At 43.8% G+C, this 24,786-nt stretch overlaps 1 protein-coding gene across 2 annotated transcripts in view; it reads right to left on the bottom strand.

Moving 5' to 3' along the window:
• The window catches only part of IKZF1 (IKAROS family zinc finger 1), a 71,526-nt gene extending 64,325 nt beyond the window's left edge, over positions 1-7,201 (bottom strand). Inside the window, exon 1 of one of the 2 annotated variants that reach the window (XM_080976837.1) lies at positions 7,149-7,201. The gene's annotated coding sequence lies outside the window, so the exon portion shown is untranslated. Of the gene's footprint in view, positions 1-6,161; positions 6,181-7,148 lie in introns of those variants that run through there. The other variant, XM_080976838.1, reaches the window with a different exon arrangement.
• Positions 7,202-24,786: the final 17,585 nt, after the last annotated feature.

Raw genomic sequence — 24,786 nt, 5'->3', positions numbered from 1 at the left:
TGCTTACATTAATCTACTTAAACTTTTGCTTGCATTCCTCCTGGATCGCTTTAGCTGTCAGATGTTTTGAACAATGCAAGCAGCAACCTCAGTCCAGCAGCTGATTCTGCAAAGCACCCCTTCCGGAGGCCGTTTCACAGGGTCTGTGCTGACGCCAGTGTCACAAAGAGCAGCTCTTGCCTGGCCACCTGTGGCACTTAAGGATTTCCTCCAGGTGACCAACAGAAGCCTTCCAATAAATGGCTTCCTTTCTCTCTGGGCTGCTGGTGTTGCCACAAATGCCCCAGGTAAGCAAGTTATAGATAGGTAGCCTAGTGAAAATAGTGTAGCTGATTGACTTTGGAGGTCATGTGTAAAAAGTGGTTATATCATGTGATTCCCAAATAGTGAGTCAAGAAGTCCAAGATATGTGCTTATGGGAGCTATATGTTTCTGAACTGATATATCCAGTGTGGAGGACAACACAGCAAAAAATAAAGGAGGAAAGGGGCAAACTATCGTCCTGAGCCCTAAGGTTGTCTCAGTAAAATCCTACAGAGCCAGCAACACATATTCATGCAATACGCTTTTATTTGACAGCAGGTGCCATATGCCAGTTTATGGGCTTCCCAAAGCCATGTGTTTGGCTGCTGTGAGGGACGGATGCTGGACCAGAGAGGCCTTTTGTAGACAGCTACTCACCTGGTCAACTGGCCAGTCAGAGTTTCCTTCAGGCAACTAAAGAGGAAATTTCAAAAAGACTATTTTGTCCTGTGCCCTGCCTTTCTGGAAATGACACTCTTGTGCACCTCTTTCCATATAAATAGACACACACACACACACTTTTTAGATGAAGGAAAGAGTAGCACACTGAGTGAGCAAGCTGCTAACATTTGTAGACCTCTTGACAAGTCTTCCATAAACACAGAAGGGAAGCTCTTTTGAAGGGGATCCTCTGAAAGCACCATCCGTTTCACAGCCAATGCTTCTACATAATATCCAGGGCAGCCTGGATCCACTTGACCAAGCCAGTCACACAACATAATTTTCGTGGCACTTGTATACATGCGATAAAAAAAGACTATTCCTATCACTCTCCTGTACTTTGGTCTGGTTTCCTTTTAGCTGGCTGTGCCCCAAAAGATCTTATTGGCTCAGCACTCGTTGAACTGAATGGGTGGCCAGCCAAGGCTCATCATTTGAATACATATCATCACCCAATCCATGCATGGCCTGGCTAAGGCAGATTTGGGTTACAATCTGTTCTGTATGAAAATGTTCTAGAAATACCTGTTTCCTTTTAGAACATAATGCACATGTGCCTTGAACAGGTGGGCCACACAAGCCACAGGACTACTTGCCTCATGTAATTAGCTTTACTCCTAGCCATTGCGCTGACAATCTGTTAAACAGGTTTTGCAGCAGGGTTTACCTGTCTCTAATGAGATTCATGCTTTTATTTGCAAACTTCCACATCATTAGTGTTTGAAAAGATCAACCCTGGGACTTGTGAGTGTGCACACACAGTCACGTATCTAGTTCATCCCCTAAATCTTCTTTTCTTAGGTCCTGGGAGGAGCTCTAGATGAACCTCCCTCTCCGTGGGCAGAGATCAATCTGCTTTGGAGGTCCTACTTTGATCATGATTGAAAAGGCCCACTGCTGTGGCTTTCCTAATGGTGGTAACCTGCAGGTGGTAAAGGCATTCTGAAGCATCTTGGGGGAAGCTTTGGATCCCTCCACAAATATTCCCCTTTTGCCTTTACTACCTGTGGAGAGCCAACAGTGGGACAGCCAGGGCAATGGGTCTTCCCTTGTTCCTTGGGGAGGCAACTATGCCATCCCTGAAGCTGATGTGGATATTTTCTCTCCCATTGGAATTGGTGGGAGAGAACATTTTAAAAAGAAAGATACTGCAAGAAAAGGGGGGAGAGGCTAGGGGGAAAGCCATTCCTCATCTGTCTTCCTTTGTGGCTGCTGTGAGCCTGGAAGGCCTTAGGAAGTGGTGGTTCCCCTGACATGGAACGCGTCCCATCCTGCCACCTGATCTCCCTAGGACTGCTCTGCAAGTCTGCAAAGAGTAAGGTTGAAATGTGATTGCAAACTGTAGCTGCTAACTTGGTCATAACAAATGTTGAACCACGTCCTGCTTAGTACTATCTGGGAATTAAATTTTAGCTTGGATTTCCTGCCCTTTACCAATATGAAATTATTCTAAATGTAAACAAAGGTATGGCAATATCTTGTAACCTATACTTACAATGATTGGCTTTGCAAAATATGGGGACCCAAGCCTTTTTGCTTAGGATGTAAGCATACAATTTCAAATTCTGTAGTGAATAGAGTGGTAGATATGGGTGTGGGAAACTCAAGATTCAAATCCCCACCCAGCCATCGCTTGCTGGCTATTAACTAAAACAGTCAAATGACCTTCCAGGTTCAGAAGCAGTAAACCTACCCCCAGGCGCCATATGTGTGGGAAGGATGTGTCTGCCTTCCTACATCTCAGATAAATTTGCCAAACCATTGGAAACAAAATGATGGACCTTTGCCATGACCCAGCATGGCTCCGCAACCTTGGGCCACACACACCCAGGTTGCTGCAAGGCTAAAATGCTATTCTAAGCTCTTTGTATTAAGGGCTGGATACCAATATAAAAAATAAATTAAATATCTGCAGAGGAAAATAAATAGCTTTTATTCCACTTACTAACATAAACAGAACTGTAAAGGTCCACCCCTGCTGATGAAGCGTGCAAGCCTATGCATGCCTACTCATAAGTAAAACACACTTAATTCAATTGAACTTACTCCCAGGAAGTGTATATAGGATTGCAACTAAAGTTGGCCATTTCTGCTCTAGACTACAACTGTAAATAGCTTATGTCCACCAAAATATATCTGCAGATATAGCTGAGTCTGAAGCTTCTGTTTATTTCCTTAAAATAGCCTGCTTTCAAACATTACAAATCTAATTCTCCTATCGCCACAAATTTCAAAACCGTTTCTGCTGGCCTACAAACTATTTCAACTTTTTTAAAAGCAACAACAATCCCCCACACCAAATTTTAATGAAAGGGGAGGGGTTGATGTACATGGCCGAAGCCAGGATTTATTGGGGGGGGGGGGAGGCAGAACCTCAGTTTGTGAAGTATTTTTGTAGATTTACTTGATTTGGCCCTGCCCATGTTGATGCACAGCACTGCAATTTATGGTGGGTACATCAAGCACATGCTGAAACATTCAAGGGTAGTCCAATAATATGTGGCAAGTGCTCAATTATATCCTTATCCCCACTACAACTTCAGTGCATGCAATAATAAATTAACTCCCCATTTCTAAACACATTTGCTGGGTGTGGGTGGAAAGTTGCCTCTGATTCAAAACTTTATTTGCTGTGGGGGTTTCTTTTTCTTTCTTTTTCTTCTTAAAAATAGTGCTCTCTGGCAAACACCCCAATAAATCTCGGGCAACCTTTTTGTGAGAGCCTCCAACAAACAGAGCTGCACTTATCAGAGTGAAGCTGATATGTTCCAACTGGTCATCCTGGTGTGAATTTGCACTTCTAATAATTGTTTAGGGTTGCACACCTTAGCACATTTAAATTGGTAGATTTATCAACCAGATTTAAGGGCACACTTTCTTTTTTTTCTTGTTGAATGAAAATGAAAATATTAAAGATATTTTCCACCAAAAATGAATAGTAGCTTTTACTAAATTCTAAATTCTCATATTTTCTTCTTTAAAAAAAAAAGTACCTATTTTGAGGTTTCAGTAATATGTAACTGCTGCTTAAAAGTAATACGTTAAAGGCTAATCAATCAACTGAACATTATTTAATCAATTGACAGATCTAAAAATGTTTAATTGTACCAATTAGAAGTTCATTTATACTGGTACAACAGCAACAGATAATTTTGATGCAGCAATCTCTGAACCTACAAATAGGGAAAAATGCCCTGTATGGCATATGGCATTGTGCATTCCCAAGAAGAACTGTAGTGTGATGCTTCTAATTTTCAGAGTTTGCAACTAATTCAAAACCTTAGCAATATAAATTGAATCTTGAAATGTCAAGGTTCAGTTTGAAATATCTGGAGAACTTAGTTTTGTATTAAAATAACCAACGTTACATCATCACTGCAAGTTATTATCTAGCTCATATTAAATGTAAACTATTTTGAGCTGGTAATCTATTTGGTATATTTTCAATTATATAACTAGAAATAGATATAAATATGAGTTCACTGTCTACAAAGAAGACAGAAATATCTGCCAGCATGCCCTTCACCACTTATTTCAGATTGCAACCTCTTAAATAAATTTCCGGAACTCTATTATTACATGTGTATAATATTAATGCACACTATTTTGAAAGGGAAGGATCCAGTACCTGGTCCTCAAAAATGGATTGTATATTTACAGCCTATATCAGCTTAAAATAAACTTTTTTGCCTACCTTGATCCAAAACAAGCATATTTCCCTTTTGGACACAGACGCCCGGTCTGAAAAGTCTGAGGAGCTGCAAAGTGTTTATGAGCTGCAAGAAGAAGCTTAACTCAATACGAAACAAAGTGTCCTGAGACCTCTTATTTCCTGTTGATGACTGGCTAGCTTTTCCGTTTGTTTGTTTGTTTATTTATTTAGTTATTGTCAAATAATTACGAGGAATGAAATGAAACAAATTTACTTGCCTTGTAGGAACAACTGAGAAAATCAAATCAGTCCCTCCCTTCAACCTGGGTTCAGTCCTTTGCATAAGGTATCATATTTGTTCAAAAAGAAGAAACTTAAGTAATAGTGTAGCTCAAAGACCAAAACTGAAAGCATTGCAAAACCTTATTCCTAAACCTTCTGATCAACACTTTTTGTGTATTTTAAAGGTATCCCACAGGCTGATCTCACTTCATCCGATGTAAATCCCATTCACGACCAACTACTGCAGCCTTACTTCCAGTTCATTTCAAGGAGATAGTTAAGCACATCAAACTGAAGAAACGTGCTTTAAAAAATGTTCCAGTGGTGCATACAATCCAGTGCTCTTAAGCACCCTAATTAATGTCTACAATCCATTGATTTAAAATTAATGCAGCTGTTTTCAGTACCTCAGATATTCAGCTCAACCTGATGCACACCCCTGGATGCTCTTACTGAGTTCAGTTAAACGTGCTCCAAAGTAGGTGTGCATATGATTCTTTTTTAAAAAAACAACACCACACAGTACATCAATGAATTAAATTGTATAGATCAAAAGTTTCCTGTTCATGGACTGGGAGAAAAACTTAGCCTTATAAACATTAAGAAATTGGGATAATTGGAGAAATCTAGGATATGAACTTTCTAAAATCTTGCCTAGTAAAATGCTTGTTTGGCAAGGCTTGATCTTGTGCTAATTTTTTTGGTGCAATCCTATGCTGATTTACTTGTTAAGTTTTAGCGTTTTAATGAGGTTTACTCCATAGTAAGTGTGGTCTAAATGTACAGTTTTTTCCACTCCTGTTGCTTTTCTAATGTTTGTCCATGGAAGTAACGGCAACAGCATATCAGCAGCCATCTTGATGGCAAGTGCAGTAAATTTCTTCATTCTTCCTCTTCATTTCTACATGTAAACTTATCAGAAAAGATCTATTGCATAGAACTTTCTATGGAAACTATTTCTACAGTAAGGCTACTTTTAGAAAATGACCTTCTGAACCATTTTTGGTTCAGTTCATGGACTTAAAACAATTTTAAGAATGCTAATTTCATAGCCCACACATGGCCATATAAGTGTCACAGACTCTATAGCAATGAGCATTTATTTGCAAGTGGTTAATATAGCAACAATAAGGTATAAACTTTCTGGAAACCTCTTTAAAAATGCTTGTTTTCCCAATGATATTAGAGAATCTATTTACCTTTCAAAGATATTCAGGGGCATGCAAACATGACTTCATTCCTTGAACTGTAATAAAATTTAAAGTGCAATCTAGAAGATCCAAAGTGTAATCCCCCCTCCGGTACGTTAATCATGAATGATAAGAAAATGTCTGCTATCTCCTGAATAAAACTTACATATCTAACCTAGTTTTCTGACAACTGCCAAACTTGTCTGCTGTGTCTTCTAAGTCTTGGATTACTTTTACAACTACTGTACTTTAACTTCAACACATAAATTTAAAGATTCCTTTAAAGAGTATACATTTAGATTCCAGTTAACATAGTCTTACTCTCTGGGTGTTGTGCTGGGCCACATAAGGAAACTTTTTTTACTGGTGGGATAAACTTCCACAGCCTCAGTTACATCTGATAAAGTAGATGCAAGCTCATGCTATGGTGAATTTGTCAGCCTTGGGAGTGTCACAAGCCTGATGTTCCCTCTGCTCCATGGGGCTAGTGGGGGTCCCATCTGCAAACCTGGAGGGGATGTCAATCATCACGAGTCCCCCTTTGGATCTTTCAGTGAACATCTATGGCACTTTTTTCTCTTTTTTACATCTTTATGAAAATTAATAGAAATTACATTGGGTTCTTCCTCCCCACTTTTTTAGGAGGGGTTGCCAATAATCATCATCATGAAATTCTTGTAACACCACATTTATTCATAAAAGAGCATTCCACTACCAACATTCAAAGCCCCCGAGTTGTCTCCCCAGCCTGCCACGCGCAGCTTGGCGCTGCCTCGGAGCTTTGCTTGTCGTTTATTTCTCCACCCCGAACCACTTTCAGAAACCGGGGGTCGGGGAGGGGGAGAGAAGGGGAGCAAAACCTTGTCTCCTTCGGGCAGATCACAATCGAATCCATGGACTCTGAATGGATCGATCGTTAGACAGACAGATCTAATCACCTCCCAGACCAGAAAAACAAACTTGGCAGGCAGGTCCTGAAGTTTAGAGGCGCGGAAGGCTCCGCACAAAGTTGCCGGCTGCTTTCCTTGAACTCGACAGCCAGGATCGCGCGCACTTTGCCCGCGGGCTCAGGCGCTCCGCGCGCGCTCTTTCCGCCGGGCAGCCCGAGGAAGGGCCGCCCCTCGCTCCCGGGCGGAGTTGGCGCTGCTTTGCCCGAGCAGAACTTTCCTCTCCTGAAAAAGTTTGCTGCCGCGACGGACAGAAGGGGGAAAGAGAGAGGGGGGGGGGGAGAGAGAGGGAAGAGTGCGAGCCGGGAAGGCGGCCGCGGGGCGAGACGGTACCTGCTCCGGGCGCGGCGGGATGTCGGCGGCTGGCGGGGCCGAGCTCTCGGTGTGGCAGCGGCGGCGGCGGCAGCAGCAGCGCGCCCGCAGGCAGCTCGGCTCCGTCGGCGCCCCAGCCCACTTCCGCCCGCCAAGGCAGCATCGCGGCGGCGGCGGCGCCCGGCAGCGCCCAACCTGCTCCCTCGCCGGCCGCGCAGAAAGCGCGCCGCGCTCGCCCGGCCCGTCAGCTGACGAGGACCCCCCCCCCCGCGCGGCGGGCCGGGAGGGGCGCACCTGGCAGAGGCAACCTGGCCGGCGAGGGGGAGGCGCCCACGGGCTGCCCCTCGCCCGCCCGCCCCGCCGAGCGCCAGGTGCGCCGCCTGGTTGGACGGGCGCTCTCCGCGCGCCAAGCGCCCCAGAAGAAAACGCGCGGAAAGTGGGGCGGCCCGTGGGGTTCAGGCGGCGGGGCCACCGCACAGTTAGGTACCGCTTGCTGGCAGGGGGAAACCTCCCAGGGGCTTCCATTTTATTTGGTGTGTTTTTTTAGAAAAACCAGAGCTAAAACATTTACAGCATGATTTAAAACATGCGGAGAGTTGAGAACCCTGACAGAGCAGACGAAAACAAAGTGAAAACACCTGCAGACCTTGCGAGCAACCGGGGAGGCTTCCCTGCCGGAGAATGTCTGGAGCAGCTCAGAAAAGAGGAGGCGGGAGGCGCCCTCTCGCTGTCTAGAGGCAGGGAGTTCCAAAGGGTCAGTGGCGCCACACGGAAAAGACGGCGTTTCTCGCCCTCCCTCCCCATCTTGCACCCCTTATCACAGCGATCCTTGCTTGGAAAGGACCTCTGGTCTTCAGTACAGTTACACTGTGTTACTCAGAAGTAAAATCTCATGGAGCGCAACCGGGTTGGATTTGAGTAAATGCGCTTAAGACCGAAACCTACGTGCTGCTTTCCACGCAGGAGTTCTGCGCCGTGGGAAACGGCACTTGGGTTTCCGTCTGGAGCACTTTCCCCCAGACACTTAGGGAGCATCGGGAGGCGCAGGAAGCCTCCATGTAGGTTGCTGGGGGTTCGGGCTGGTGCACCTGCTGGGAAGCTGTGGAAGTGGATGGACCAACTGCATCCACATGGCAGCAAGTGTAAGGTCATTCGGGCAGGATGACCAGGCCAGCAGACTAGAATCATAGAATCATAGAATCATAGAGTTGGAAGAGACCACAAGGGCCATCGAGTCCAACCCCCTGCCAAGCAGGAAACACCATCAGAGCACTCCTGACATATGGTTGTCAAGCCTCTGCTTAAAGACCTCCAAAGAAGGAGACTCCACCACACTCCTTGGCAGCAAATTCCACTGTCGAACAGCTCTTACTGTCAGGAAGTTCTTCCTAATGTTTAGGTGGAATCTTCTTTCTTGTAGTTTGGATCCATTGCTCCGTGTCCGCTTCTCTGGAGCAGCAGAAAACAACCTTTCTCCCTCCTCTATGTGACATCCTTTTATATATTTGAACATGGCTATCATATCACCCCTTAACCTCCTCTTCTCCAGGCTAAACATGCCCAGCTCCCTTAGCCGTTCCTCATAAGGCATCGTTTCCAGGCCTTTGACCATTTTGGTTGCCCTCCTCTGGACACGTTCCAGTTTGTCAGTGTCCTTCTTGAACTGTGGTGCCCAGAACTGGACACAGTACTCCAGGTGAGGTCTGACCAGAGCAGAATACAGTGGCACTATTACTTCCCTTGATCTAGATGCTATACTCCTATTGATGAGGCCCAGAATTGCATTGGCTTTTTTAGCTGCTGCGTCACACTGTTGGCTCATGTCAAGTTTGTGGTCAACCAAGACTCCTAGATCCTTTTCACATGTACTGCTCTCAAGCCAGGTGTCCCCCATCTTGTATTTGTGCCTCTCACTTTTTTTGCCCAAGTGCAATACTTTACATTTCTCCCTGTTAAAATTCATCTTGTTTGTTTTGGCCCAGTTCTCTAATCTGTCAAGGTGGTTTTGAAGTGTGATCCTGTCCTCTGGGGTGTTAGCCACCCCTCCCAGTTTGGTGTCATCTGCAAATTTGATCAGGATGCCCTTGAGTCCATCATACTAGAGAGACTAGTTTCTCTCTTCTTTGAGCAGCTCCTGTTCATCCGTGGTGAAGTAGATTAAATGCTCCAAGCAGGTGAGCAGGGACGGACCACACTGGTGCCAATCCCAGAATGGGCAGCCTGCTGTAAGGAAGATGCCAGTTCCAAGAGGAAGCATCCACACCTGCCAAAAAAGTATGAAAACTGTCTGAAGATGTTGGAAGATGGCTATTATACTGTTTCTCTCAGTTAAACATTCCCAGCTCCCCCAACTGTTCCTCATCAGTCTTGGCTTCCAGATCCTTGATCATCTTGGCCATCCTCTTCCGCACACCTTCCAGCTTATCAATATCCTTCTTAAACAGTGGTGCCCAATAACTGGTCTCTGGACTCTAGATGGGCTCTAACCAAAGCAGAATAGAGTGGCACTATGGCTCTCTTTGATGTGGTGTGTTGAACCAAAGGTGAGACTGCTCTGGAAAGTTTGCAAGTGCCACCATGGTAGTCAAGATAACCCTGTGGGCCCTGGGGTGCTGGGCTCTGGGCCCAGAAAGGGCAGTGATCTGTCAGCCTTGGATAGTTGGCACCTATTCTCTCACCTGTCAGGTGGATTGAAGAGAGGTTCTGGCCAAGCACATGTATGCTGCTTCTTGTATAAGTAACGTCTACATGTTTAACTGGGTGCAGACAAGCAATAACACAGTCTTGCTGATATGGTTGTCCGTCTCGCGTCTGTAAGGGCAGAGAGGCTCTGTTTGCTGTGCTGTTGGTTTACTCTTTTCTTTGGGACTCCCTACCTCAGAGCTTTCCAAACTGTGTGTCACGAAACGTTAAATGTGTGGGTTGCAGTGCGTCGGTGTGTTGTGCGAAGGCTCTCCACGCTCCTCCTGGGGCTGGAAAGGGGTTAGTTTAACCTACCTTAGCTTGCCTCCATCCTTCTTGTCCTTCTGCTGCCAGGTGAAGACTGTTGTGTTCCAGCAGGCTTTTGGAAACTTACTCCTTTTAAGGAAAGGGGTATTAACGTGATTTTTCCATTGTTTTAATTCCATTATAGTTTAATTACTTTTTAATTATTATATTTTATATCTTTTTTAGCTTCTATGTTCATATTGGTTTTTGTAAGCCGCTTTGAAACTCAGTTCTGGGGAAAAGGTTGGGTATGTAATAGTAGTAGTAATAATAATAAATACAATACAATATAAAAAAGATGTATTGGATAAATACACAACGCCTAAAGACAATGCTTTCTCTCTTTTGCATAACTGAAAGAGCATACTTATATTTTAATTTAAAAATAAGACACAACATAAAACTTACATTGCACACGACTGAACTATAAGCTGAATGAGGCTGCTACCACCTGAGTGCGCACAGCACTGCCAGGAGCCCCGCCCAGCTGGGTGGGAGGTGAGGCATCTCCTTTATCTCCTCCCTTCCCCTCCTCAAAGGGCTAAGGGGAGCAGGATTTCAGCCCTGTTTAAATTAAAAATGTATGATGTTGGGCGTAATATAGAAATGGAAGCATGGGAACGATTGTGGAAGCATGTTAGCATGTTATGATTTAAGAGAAAATTATATGAAAATGCTATATAGATGGTACCTAACACCTAGTGGATTGGCAAAAATGTATAAATCAAAGTCAAGTAAGTGGTGGAAATGTGGTGGTCTTATAATCAGGTTAAAGCTTGCTGGGAAATGATATATAATGAATTGAATAAGATGTTTAAGATACCATTTATGTATTAAAAAACTCAGAAACCTTTCTCTTGGGAATTATAGGATTAGAACTACCCAAACAGTATAGAAATTTGTTTATGTACTCTACTACAGCCGCAAGAATGTTATTTGCCCAAAAGTGGAATGATGAAGAGGCCCTGACAAAAGAAGATTGGATACAGAAACTAACGGTGTATGCAGAAATGGCGAAACTTACCGGAAGAATAAGAAATCAAGATTACAAACTCTTTAGAAAGGAGCGGAAGTGATTTATTGAGTATTTTCAAACAAATTGTAAACAGATTAAGACACTGGCAGAATTATTGTAAAAACCTGCAGTTTTTTTTTAAAAAGTGAGACATATATTCAAATAGACAAATAAAAGAATAAGTTAAAACAATTTGGAGTATGCAGGAAAAGATGAAAATAAATTTAAGGAACCACAGAAAGAGGGGGAAGGGAGCCCAAATTTAAAATGTTAAAAATTGGCAAAATTATTGTTGTAATGTATATAAATAAAAATCATAAATATTTTTTAAAAAATAAAATGTAAAAAGGTATGCACATGTGACATTTTCCCCATTACAGGGGGAATTTTTTGTTGTTGCTGCTGTCATGCAGCTGTTAAAGGCAAAGGACATAAGATCTTGGGGCTTTTTAGTGGTCCTGCAGTTGAAGAAGATCCCCATTGGGGGGAAATGCCTGGGGGGGGGGCTTTTCTGCCCACTTTTTGGTAGCTTGGGGGGGGGCGTTTAACTCGTGCATTTGACAATAGTGCAAGCAGTAACTTTTGAGGTTTCCAACTATTTTATGTGATCATTCCCCCTCCCCCTCCCAATACGTTTTATTTATGTGATGTGTGTGTGTGTATCTTATTATTGGAAAACATCTAAAAACACATTATTAGTACTTTGAGGGGTTTTCGACAATCAATTGGTATAAAAAATGAAAATAAATAAACGTTAATGGAAATTTTAAAAAACAGCATGTTTTATAAGCAACAAGTAAAACATTTTTGGAAGCTGATTATTCGGTATTCACAAGATTATGAATTAGCCACAGAGGCTGGATTAGAAGGAACAAACTTTACTAAGCAGTTAAGATGTGTCCTAGATATTTTATTTCAAACGCGGCAAATCTGCCCTTCACTTGGTGTAGGTTTGTCTTGTGGCGCCTGCGTAGAACTTGCTTCAGTCTCTCATTCCTCTTTGGTCTTCCACCCACATCGGGATATCATCTGTGTAGCCTGTCACCCCCACCAATGCCCTCAGATGTCTGTGGGGTCACAGACCTTGGGGTCATAGAACTTGGGAGCTGGAGACCTAATGGCATCCTTGTAAACTGGTACCTGCAGAAAGACATATTAAATGTACTTAGCCTGGAATTTCCATCATCAAGCTGAATATGCCAGAATCCACTACTGGCATCAATGATGGTAAACACTTCTGCTAGCTTACTGGTACTTTCTTGTATGGTAGGCAACTGAACATGTTCTTTTTTAAATTGTCTCTTGGGGCTAAACAAATTATTGTCTGGTCTTGGCTAGGCTTGTCTACAACCAAAATTGAATTCATCCACTCTGGAGTTCTACCTTAACTATCACTTTCAACGGCCTGTGAGAAGCAGTTCTTTTGGACTTTATCCCTTAATGTCACAGAGTCTCCAGCAAAGATGTGCTCTCCCAAACCCACATCCCCAGCATGTTCACACGCTTGTCTCAGCGATGTCTGTGCTGACTTGGTCATGTCCACAGAATGGAAGATGGCAGGATCTATGGGGAGGATGTGCTCTAACAGGTGTAGGATTTGGGTGCCAGGCCAGTTGGCAGACCAACTCTATGCTCCAAAGATGTCTGCAAATGGGACATGAAGGCTGGCCACATGAACCTCGCCGTGTGGGAATCCCTTGCAAATGACTGCAGTGCCTGGAGATAGACAATCAGGTCCTGTATCCAGTGACCAGAGGAGGAATGACCATTGGGAGGAGTGCAAAGAGAAGAAATGCCCTGGTGCATCTGCAGCAGCATAACCAGACACCTTCATCTGCCCCGGGTACAACAATCCATGGCAGATGGCCATCCAACCTCTGCTCAAAAACCAAATCATTAGCATTTTTATCTGGTTCATCCACTTAAGAGACTCGTGCTCTTCCAACTGAGCTAGCTCCAAAATCTCACCCAATTAATGTGACATGGATGCAGGCATCTATTGCAACAATCCTCAAATTCATAAATTTGGAAGCTCCTAAAGTGCCTGGCATGCCTTGGTCCATGGGGTCACGAAGAGTCGGACACGACTAAACGACTAAACAACAACAACAAAAGTACTGTTATGAGTTTTTGGGTGCCAGGGCATGTGGGTGCAAGGCACCCATAATTCCTGGATTTAGTAAATGATAGAATTTTATCAATGTCTGGAGAGTTAAACTGGGAAGTCAGATTCTTAATAGTTGGACTTAGCTTCTCATACTCAAAAGATCACCTGAGAGATGCGCCATTGTTGTTGTTTAGTCGCTTTGTTGTGTCCGACTCTTCGTGACCCCCTGGACCAGAGCACGCCAGGCACTTCTGTCTTCCACTTCCCCCCGCAGTTTGGTCAAACTCATGCTGGTAGCTTCGAGAACACTATCCAACCATCTCGTCCTCTGTCGTCCCCTTCTCCTTGGGCCCTCCATCTTTCCCAACATCAGGGTCTTTTCCAGGGAGTCTTCTCTTCTCATGAGGTGGCCAAAGTATTGGAGCCTCAGCTTCACGATCTGTCCTTCCAGTGAGCACTCAGGGCTGATTTCCTTAAGAATGGAGAGGTTTGATCTTCTTGCAGTCCATGGGACACTCAAGAGTTTCCTCCAGCACAATAATTCAAAAGCATCAATTCTTCGGCGATCAGCCTTCTTTATGGTCCAGCTCTCACTTCCATACATCACTACTGGGGAAACCATGGCCTTAACTATACGTTCCTTTGTTGGCAAGGTGATGTCTCTGCTTTTTAAGATGCTCTCTAGGTTTGTCATTGCTTTTCTCCCAAGAATCAGGCAGCTTTTAATTTCGTGGCTGCTGTCACCATCTGCAGTGATCATGGAGCCCAAGAAAGTAAAATCTCTCACTGCCTCCATTTCTTCCCCTTCTATTTGCCAGGAGGTGATGGAACCAGTGGCCATGATCTTCGTTTTTTTGATGTTGAGCTTCAGGCCATATTTTGCACTCTCTTTCACCCTCATTAAGAGGTTCTTTAATTCCTCCTCACTTTCTGCCATCAAGGTTGTGTCAGGAGGTTGATATTTCTTCCGGCAATCTTAATTCCGGTTTGGGATTCATTCAATCTAGCCTTTTGCATGATGAATTCTGCATATAAGTTAAATAAACAGGCAGACAACATACAGCCTTGTCGTACTCCTTTCCCAATTTTGAACCAACCAGTTGTTTCATATCCAGTTCTAACTGTAGCTTCTTGTCCCACATAGAGATTTCTCAGCAGACAGATGAGGTGATCAGATACTCCCATTTCTTTAAGAACTTGCCATAGTTTGCTGTGGTCGACACAGTCAAATGCTTTTCATAGTCAATGAAGCAGAAGTAGATGTCTTTCTGGAACTCTCTAGCTTTCTCCATAATCAAGCACATGTTTGCAATTTGGTCTCTGGTTCCTCTGCCCCTTCGAAATCCAGCTTGCACTTCTGGGAGTTCTCGGTCCACATACTGCTTGAGCCATCCTTGTAGAATTTTAAGCATAACCGTGCTAGCGTGTGAAATGAGTGCAATTGTGCGGTAGTTGGAGCATTCTTTGGCACTGCCTTTCTTTGGGATTGGAATGTAGACTGATCTTCTCCAATCCTCTGGCCACTGCTGAGTTTTCCAAACTTGCTGGCATATTGAGTGTAGCACCTTAACAGCATCATCTTTTAAAATTTTAAATAGTTCAGCTGGAATACCATCACTTCCACTGGCCTTGTTATTAGCAGTGCTTTCTCAGGCCCATTTGACTTCACTCTCCAGGATGTCTGGCTCAAGGTCAGCAACCACACTACCTGGGGTGTACGAGATATCCATATCTTTCTGGTATAATTCCTCTGTGTATTCTTGCCACCTCTTCTTGATGTCTTCTGCTTCTGTTAGGTCCTTACCACTTTTGTCCTTTATTATGGTAATCTTTGTATGAAATGTTCCTTTCATATTTCTAATTTTCTTGAACAGATCTCTGGTTCTTCCCATTCTATTGTTTTACATATTGGATAGAAGTCATATTATCTTACTACTCTGGCAAATTTCCTTTAGCTGGGCAGAAAATCCCATTTAAGGTAGCAGAACCAGACATTTCTACAAAGGGACAGAAACTATATCCTCATCCCCAAATACCCTCATTTCATATAAATTTGAGAGAACTAAGTGCATTTAAGAGTCAAGCTTAGGCAGAAAATATGACAATCTGAGCTCCTGCTAAGTCCCAGTGCTCCCAGGGATGCAAATTTTAATTTGGACCACAGCCCTGAAGGGAATTTCTGTAGCCTTCTGGTGCAATCCTGGAGGCGTGGAAATTCCATTCCTGGCTTTGGGTCAAAGCTCCTTCACAGAATAAAGCCATATTCCACTACTTGCACCTTTGGACCTGGAAGAGGAATTTCTGGTACCTATTATATCTTGTAGCAATAGAGGCCTTTTAGCATTAGAGTTATGAATGGAGGCCAGATACAGGGTAAAGGAAGTCTTTTATTTGGTTGTTTGTATTGTTATATGTTATGCTCACTGTATGTTATGTATGTTATGTTCACGTTTAATGAGGGTGGATTTGTGTATTGGGGTGGGGGGGTGTTATGTTATAAATAAAATTCCAATACAAATTTAAATTAATAGAGTTATGAATGGGCTAGGCGATTAATAATTAATGCTACAACACCACCCCAAATCTCTGTTTCTTACAATGAAAGAAAGCTTTGCTTCAGTCTCATTTGGATATACATTCTTGGGTTTTACACAAGTATTCAAGCACATTCAAGGACAGCACCTGTTTATTACTCGCAAAACGCACACACACCCCGCCCCTGTCAAGGAGGCATATTTAAAGGGATGTGGGGATGGCAAGTTCACACATGAGGTTTCCCAATGGACTTTATGTTAACAGCTTCTGTCATCTCGTATCACTTCCTGGGAACCTGTCTTTATTTAAAAAAAAAAATTCTACTGAGTAGAAGCTTTTGTTAAGCAGCGCAAGGTAAAGGTAAAGGTACCCCTGACCGTTAGGTCCAGTTATGGACGACTCTGGGGTTGCGCGCTCAAACAACGGGAGCTCACCTCGTTGTGGGGATTCGAACTGCCTTCCGAACAGCAAGCCCTAGGCTCTGTGGTTTAACCCACAGCGCCACCCGCGTCCTTAAGCAGTGCAAAAGGGATTCTAAATAGACAATTGTAAAAACGTGGCTATTGCCTCTTATCAAAGCCCAAGTGACGTGAGCCAATATACATCTCCACTGCTTGGAAAGTTCATTTTAAAAAGGAGTTAATTCCAGTTCCCTTCTCCAAAAACGAACTAAGTTCCCATCAATTGTGATCCTTAAGCTTTAAACAGCAGCAGCATTTTCCATATAGGTAAAAAACAATAAATGCAATGACCACAATCAAACACAGAGTTAAGTGCAATGAAACTTCTATGTATGCAAATTGTTGAATTAAAATTGGGCAATTTTAAATTCAATTCTATATACATTTTAACACTGAAAATAAATTTCACCATGAAGGGAACACTTCGCGTTCAGTTCACCTGGAAATTATAGGAACTACTTTCAGGTGTAATTCAGTGATTTTCAAATTAATTCAGTGAATTAGTGACTCAGTTTATTCAGTTTATTCCAAGCATATCCAACAGGCCTTTTGTTACATACATACACACACACACACACACACACACACACACACACACACACACATATATATATATATATATGTTGGCTCTTGGTAGGCTGGGAGTGTTCTCATATGATGCCCATACTGAGTACCTCTGGTCCTCCTCTCTCACTAGGCTCTGCCTTAGGTAGGATAAATTTAAGATGGAAACGGTGCTGTAAAGGGGAAATTAACCACAGGAAGGATGATTAATGGGGCACTGGGGCTATTAGACTGCAGTGAGTAAGTGTCAGGAAAAGAAATGTTTACTACAACTGCCCCATTACACTATAATTGGTTTATATAATTCAAGCTTAGTTCTATGTAATTTATATGAGAGAAAAACTCTTTAGAGGCCGACTGGATGCGCCACATGGAACAAGTGCGCGGCTGGACTTAAACTCCTGCCAAAGCAACGCAGTGAGGTTGCCTTCTCATGCTACGCTGTGCTGACAAATAGCTCTTGACAGACCACAGCTAATTCAGTGAAAAATATTATTCATCTCAAGAATGGCGAATAGTAACTGTTTTCCCTGTTTCTCCGACTTCATTTTCCTGTGCGTAAGCTAGTGTGAAAAGGAAAGCGGGTGTGTGAGCTGAAATAAGTTTGAAATTTCAAGTCATGCCATGAGGTGCAAGGCAGGAATTCTTGCTCTTTTGGACACTCCTGCCTTGAACATCTCCTTCCTTCCCCCCCCCCCCGCCCTTCTCTCCCATTATGGGGGCCTTTGGTTTCTCAAATCCCTGGCCAGCCACAAATACAAGGCTGGTGGGCTGAATTAGGCTGGACGGATCAGATGTGTGGGCCTGATAGGGAGAGAACCAATTCATTTAGTTGGAAGCTACAGCTTCTTAGCTGCTAGTCATGTTTATCTCACCACCTCGAATCAAGGATGCCAAGTATTCTGTGGTTTCCCCAGGAGCCCTCGCTACTAACCTCAGCCCTAGAGCAACTGTGTAAAGAGAGGAAGCCAACATTTTAATAATCTCTGTCAGGATCTGACAATTTTCTCAAGGAAACTCTTACCCAAACATGCCACTATTTTTATCTTCCTTTTGTGTTCTAAAAAGGAAGGGGGAGGGAGAGGGGGAGCAGATGGAGTGGAGTGGGGGCTGAGCCAGCCAGGAGGCCAGGTGAGTCACCTGTCTCAGGGAGCAGAATCCGCAGGCAGAGCACCTCTGGCCTCCACGGAGCATGCTCCTTGGATCTGAATCGGCTGCCTCCTACGCAGCCCCTCCACTCCATGCAGGCACACCAGCACTATGGCTGCTGCCAGCCTGCCTCAGGACGCCTGTGCCATGATGGGCATCACGTTCTCCCATACACTTTTGGAGAGGTGGGCCATTGCCTTAGCTGCCTTGCCAATACGCTTGTCTCACTCGGCATCGGTGGAGAGGTTGCTGGTTATGGTGGAATTGAGATAGACAACATTGTCTACTCCCTCTAGCATGTGGTCCCCAATGCTGATGCATGGAGTGCTGGCGACGTCCTGATCCAAGATGCCGGTCTTTGTCAGGTTGATGGCAACACCAAACTCCCTGCAGGCTTGGGCAAAATGGTAAGTGAGTCTCTTGAGAGCTTCCTCGAATTGCACTGTCAAGGCCACATCATCTGCAAACACCAGCTTTTGGATAAGGTTCCGCTACACTTTTGTCTTGGCATGGAGATGTGCCAAGTTGAATAGACTCTAGTCGCTCCTTGAATGGATGTACACACCGTCTTCAGCTGAGCACTAGGGAGAAGAATCTGCCCCAAGAGAACTGGGGTGAGAACACAGCCCTGTTTTGCACTGCTCTTTATGTCCAAGGAGGAGCCGTCATACTAGACAGTGTCACTCATGTCCACCATAATCGTGTGGAGCTTAGGTGGCCATCCTGTCTTATTTAGCAGTGTGAAGAGTCCTTTTTGGCTAACTCGGTCAAAGGCCTTTGTCAGGTCTGTAAAGGCAATGTACAAGTGGCACCTCTGCTCTCGGCATCTCTTCTGCAGCTGGCACAGTGGGAAAATCATGTCGACTGTTGACCTCTGATTTCAAAAGCCGCATTGTGACTCAGGATAGACCCTGTCAGCTGATGACTGTAATCTGCCAAGAACTGCACGGGCGAAGGCTTTCCTCGCAGTACTCAGCAGGGAGATTCCACAGTTGTTGCCACAGTCATGGCAGTCACCTTTGTTCTTGTAGAGGTGCCACATGTCATCTGGCACAGATCCTTGTTCCCAACACTGTAAAAGGAGGCGCAAACTCTCAGCAGTGGGATCCTGGTTTTACACGTGGTTTCCTTCAATGTCATGCCTCCGGCATAACCAGGCTCTACTTGGCCACTACACAGCACCAGCTTTCCAACTATCCATCCCTCTGATCCACACTGGCTCTCAGCTTTCACATCCCCCCTCCCCCCAAGCTGGGCAAGGGGGCTGCTCTACCCAGGTATGAGCACACTTTTAGATTCCACTCTCCCCTCCCTTCTGAACCATGTAAACCAGAGGAACATACAGGAAAATGGGGTTTGGACCAGCGTGCGACACCCTGAAGTTGCAAGGAATGATGGGAATCGGGGCCTGTGTGCTGCCTTCCCATTCTCAAACTTCCTTGTAGGCTTGGTGTGTATTGTCAAAACTTCAGAGGCTGATGGGCAAATAGGTTGTGTGGGTTGTCTCCCTCTCTTCTCACCCATCAAATCTCTCTCCTGAAATCTACAGCAGAAAAAAGAAAGAGCGCCTTAAACATTTTTTAAAAAGAAAGGTAAAATGAATTTTAAGCAAGCCTATGCTGAAGAACCAGGATAGTATATTCATTTTATTTTGTATATCTAGACATTGATTTTAATGTTATGTAAATTTGGCTAGCAATTCCTAATCTATCCTGAAATGCAAGTGTCAGCGCTCTTGTGTAGTACAGGTTACTGATGATAAAAACAAGCTGTGTTTTGCCCAGGGAAGGAACATGATTACCAGCTTTAGAAATTCAGGGCTTTCCCCCCTTCATTACAAATTTAAAATAGGACAAGCTATTGCAATGGAATCTGAGGGAGAACCGGCAGCTGAAAAAGCCAGTATTTTTAAAAAAAGAGTCAAGTTTGACAAGAATTGTTTTTCCTCTCTCCTTGAATCTGGACCAGACATTGTTAGATGGAGCTAAGCACTTATTAATTGTCCAGGCTGAGCATTGGCATTCACTTTCTCTTTTTAAAGGAAAGCTCAAAGGATGTTTCCAAACATATTGGCTTAGTTTCGCATGGGTAACTTGAGGCAATCATGATGAGTAAGTAATTCCTGTCCATTGGCTCAGTGGCAACGGAGCTGAACAAAGCAAAGGCAGCCTGTCCAATCTCCTGTGATTGCACTCATCAAATGCTCCTCAATCCCTGGCGCAGCCATTTAACAGTGGGAATCTGCCAGAGCGTTCGGAGGATCACCACGGAAATTTCGCCTCGAGGAATAAGGAGGCAAACAGGAAAGTGAAGTCCCCCCTCAGGTGAAACACGTGAAGAAATCTGAGGGGAAACATCTGTAACGAGACTAGCAAAATTTCCCAGGGAGGGTTCCACATCCCCCAAGGTGGTTGCCAGATTTCAAAATTTGGAGCAAATGGGAGACGAAGAATACTGGGGAAACACAAGGCACTTGATAAAATTTGTGAAATTTTTCAGAGGGTGCAGTGGAGAAGATACAAAACTAACTTATACAATCCAAGTCAGACTATTGTTCAGTCTAACCCAGACTGACAGTGTTTTTTCAGACCGACTGTGACATAGATCTTCCCTAGCCCTGAAGCTGGAGATGTTTTAACTCAAGTTGCTTGAGATTTAGCATCAGGTGTTTTGCATGCAAATAATGAAGACTGGTACAATGCCTACCAGGTTGTATTTGTATTAAAAGCTCCAATTCATCTTGCTTGTTTCCCATACTCTGTGCATCTTCTGTAGAGACAATTGAAACCATGAGTTGTTCCCTCTAGCTGCTTTCTTCTTTTAGTTTCTTGCCCTTTAGCAAGTTTCTGGAGTACCACCTCAATTTCCTGTGCATCAGTGAAGCTATTATCCCCAGTACCGTGTATTCTTCTGTTGTCTGTAATGCTGTCTCCCTCCCCCTCAATATCTAGTTTAAAGCTCGCCTGACCAGGTTCGCAAGACTCTTAACAAACACATTCTTGCCAACTGCTTGAGAGTGGTGCAGCCACAAGTCCTTCCTCAGGGAAGCAGAGACCATGACCCAAGAAACCAAACCCTTCCTGATGTCACCACCTGTGCAGTCAATGGTTTACCTCCAACATTTTCCTCTCACTTCCTGGGCCACAACCTTCAACAGGAAGGAGTGATGAAAAAACCACCTGTGCCCCAAGGCTCTTCAGCTTCCTGCACAGAGTCTCATAGGCAGCACACCTCCTGGGACACCCAGTTTCCTCCGCACACGACTACCTCTGCCCTCCCCCCTCTGTAGGGAGTCACCTATCAGCACCACACATCACTTCATCCTCTGGGGAGTGGCAGGAATTGTCCTGTACATTGTGCCTTCAAAGCCTCCTTGGAGTATTCTGAGGTCTGCAATGGCTGTTCTTGAGTCTTCCCCTGTTCTCGTCTGGAGCATATTTGGATATTGTTGGGATAGATTACAAAGGCAGGAAACCAATGGCTGGAGTACTTCCTACTCCTTCCTCTCAACTTGCCTTCATGCTGGTGGAGATCAGGTCGTCTGTCACCACCACATGGCCTGTCATGGTGATGTCAGCAGTGGATGCACGAGTTGGTTTGGGGTGCTGTGGCGAGTGAGGTGGGTCCAGATGAGGTGGTTATTTCTCACAATGCAGCAGCTGTTGGGAAGCAACTGGTGGGCTTGTGCCATCATCCATGGTGGGCGCAGAGGGGGATGACTGGGATTTGAACTGCATGGAGCCAGGACATGCTGGGGACAATGTTGCTGAAGAGGGCGTGGCAAGAAGCAGCACCCAGCAGGATTGAATCGTCCTGCTCTCTGCAGGCCATTGTGGGTGGGGAGGAGATCCTGCATCGCCTCCCACCCCCCTCCTGCTTGTATAGCATTTAAAAACCTTAATTATACATTGTGGTGGTGGCTATTTTGGGGACAGATCTGGGTCGGTGGGAGGGTGACTGGCGCTCTCAGCCCTAGAAACTAACAAATTATATTATCCAGTTATAAATCTCAGTATTTATATTGTTTCTTGCCGTTCCTGAGCAATACTGCACACTTTACAGCTAGCAAGCTAGTTCTGCACGCAGAAGATGTAAGTGTTCAGCTGAATTGTGGAGTTTGCACACCCTGGTACAAAATGTTTTAAATAATTCACAGCATCTCAAGCAAGTCTAGTGGTACAGGGATAGCTGTGTTCTGGGACATGACACTTTACAGGAATGAATTAATTTTTGCTTCCAAGGAAGGTCAGAGGTTACTTCAAAACAGCAACATGTTCAACAGCACAGGCACATCTGCCTTGGCTACTGTTGTCAATGAAGTTAAAACAGATGCAAGCATTCATCTAAGTAATTGCAGGAGGGGAAAACATTAAGAATATGGCACATGTTAAAAATGAACCCTAATTAAAACTGTTACTTAATAAACAGGCCCATTTTATTAATCATGAATTAAAAAAACAAGTAAGTGGCTGTAAAACAAGCAATTATAAGGCTTATAGAACTCTATATTGTGATTAGGAGGGAAAGTCATTTCACAATCGTCCAATGATCCATTTTCTACCCCACAGCTGTCAAAGTAAGCAAGCGATTGGCACTCCTTTCATCGAGAGATGCACCGTTGCTATTTTGATTACATACTGTTGCTCTTAGAGCCAGTAAGAGCAACACTCTCAGACTGGTCCATGCTGTAACTGATTACAAGCTTGCTGACATAACTGTGTATATTTTTATGTATGTATTTATAAAAGTATTTTTATACCAAGTTATAGTGTACAAGGCGGTGTACATTATAAAACAGAAAGCATCAATTAATTTTCTCCCAATGTCTCCCAAGACAGATGAATACAAACAAGATAAACTAATGAAGAATAATTTATTTTTACAAAATCATTTAGAAGCTATGCATTTATGTATTTATAAACATTTATTTGAAAACTGCTGCAACTTCTTCCATTCTTAACTACAAGAACCTGCCAGAGTCATTTTGCTGTACCACATCATTACTACTATTCACATTTGTATACCCTTCCTCCAAGGAGCTAAAGACAGAGGCTGTCCTGTTTTATTGTCCCAACACCAAGCACTGCTAAGCAGAAAAGTACTGGCCGGCTGAAGGTCACACCGAGTCTCAGGTCTCCCTGATCCATATTCCGCATGTTCCCCATTACGCCAGGCTGGCTTTTCCATCCAGCGAGTCGAGAAGAGTTCCCAAGCACCCTCTGTAGCATTGCTGCAGTTCTTGGGGTGTACCTTATCAGATCATAACATTGCCTAACTGAGTCTTGCCGGCACAAAGCCTTGCCAACAGTAATTCACACCAACCCTCATTTGCCCAGGAATTTTATAATCCAAATCAGTTGTAGATCTTCTGTGTGAGTGCTGTCCTGCATTCTGGCAGAGGCAGATTTAGGGGAGCAAGACCGGTTCAGTTGCACTGGGGGCGAAGCCTTGGGGACACAGCACCACTATTATTTAGAATGGAAGGGGGCGGGGAGACGGACAACCAAATTTTGGTGTTGTATAGGGCACCGCTGAAATTCAAGACCCCAAGGTCTGCCTCTGATTCTGATTTAACTGAATGTATTGTATGCAGCATTTTTTTAATTCTTCTAGAAAAATAGGTGCCGATACACACCATGAAGTTGTTACAGTAATTGCCACACTTTTTAACAACAACAAAAGAGGTGCTGGGACTGCACACCTCTGAGTACCCCCTGAAAAAAGCACTGATTGTACGAATGATGCCCACAAGCTTGTCTTGTGTACAAATCATGGCAGCAATCCATGGCCACCTCTCTCACATTGTGCTGCTCTGCTTCTTGCCTTTTCAAATTCGTGTGATGAAAGAGGAGCCAGTTTTCTGAAAGGTGGGGAGTCTTGAGTGGGACTGCATATCCTCTCCTTGCCATGGGCACCAGCATTCTAGAGCGACTCAAAGTGCCATTGAGCCTCTCTTGTTTGTGTCTACATGCAATCAGATAGAACAGATAGAAATGGCAGATAGAAAGTTGGATAATTTCATTTCAAATTAAATGTACATTCTAGCTAATACAGTATAGTTGTTGGATATATAAAAAGAAAAAGAAAAAAGTTAATAATGATGATGATGATGATAATTAGCAATGATACAGCCATTTCTATACTGTGAATTCAGTGTGTGCATATGTACACAACAGTTTAAAGTGGACTGAGTGCCAGCTCCATGTACATGTCTGTTCACATGACATTAGTCACCTCCAAGTGGCACTTCCTCCTAATTCAGATTTTCTGAAACTGGGGGGCGCGGGGGGGGCAATCCTCTTTTTTGTTTTGTTATTTTCTTATTTCTTGGAAAATAAAAAGAATAGCAGTAGAATCATGTGGGGGTTTTTAAGCTTTGGAAGATGAGAAATGTCAGGGATCTATGGAATACAGACCTTGCAAAGGCATGGAAACTCAAGGATAATAAGAAGAGGGAAAATATCAGAGATAAAAGTGGGTCTGAAACAGAGAAAGAAACATAATGAAGATTAGAGACAACGCATCAGAAATGGAAACCCTGAATAAAAACCGTTGTTATTTAATTCAGCAGCTTTTAGCTAGTTGTACTGAATACTTTATTTAGTTGAATAAAAATGATAGATTTACACAGGAGTTTGTGCTAGATTTACGGATGAATAGAAAGAAACAGAAGTCAAATAGTAAATCAAGACAGAAAAGCAAGAAAGGAAAGATGGGTATTCAAATACTGGGTGTTCAAATATTTCATCCACTGATATATTTCCCACATTGGCCAAGCAAATCTGATCTTATAAAAAGTCAATTTCAGTAGAGTAGGAAGATATATCATGTCAGCCCAAG

The sequence above is a fragment of the Podarcis pityusensis genome (genome assembly GCF_964106645.2).
Source record: "Podarcis pityusensis genome assembly, chromosome: 13".
NCBI lineage: Eukaryota > Metazoa > Chordata > Lepidosauria > Squamata > Lacertidae > Podarcis > Podarcis pityusensis.
This window is presented reverse-complemented; position numbering and strand designations above follow the sequence as displayed.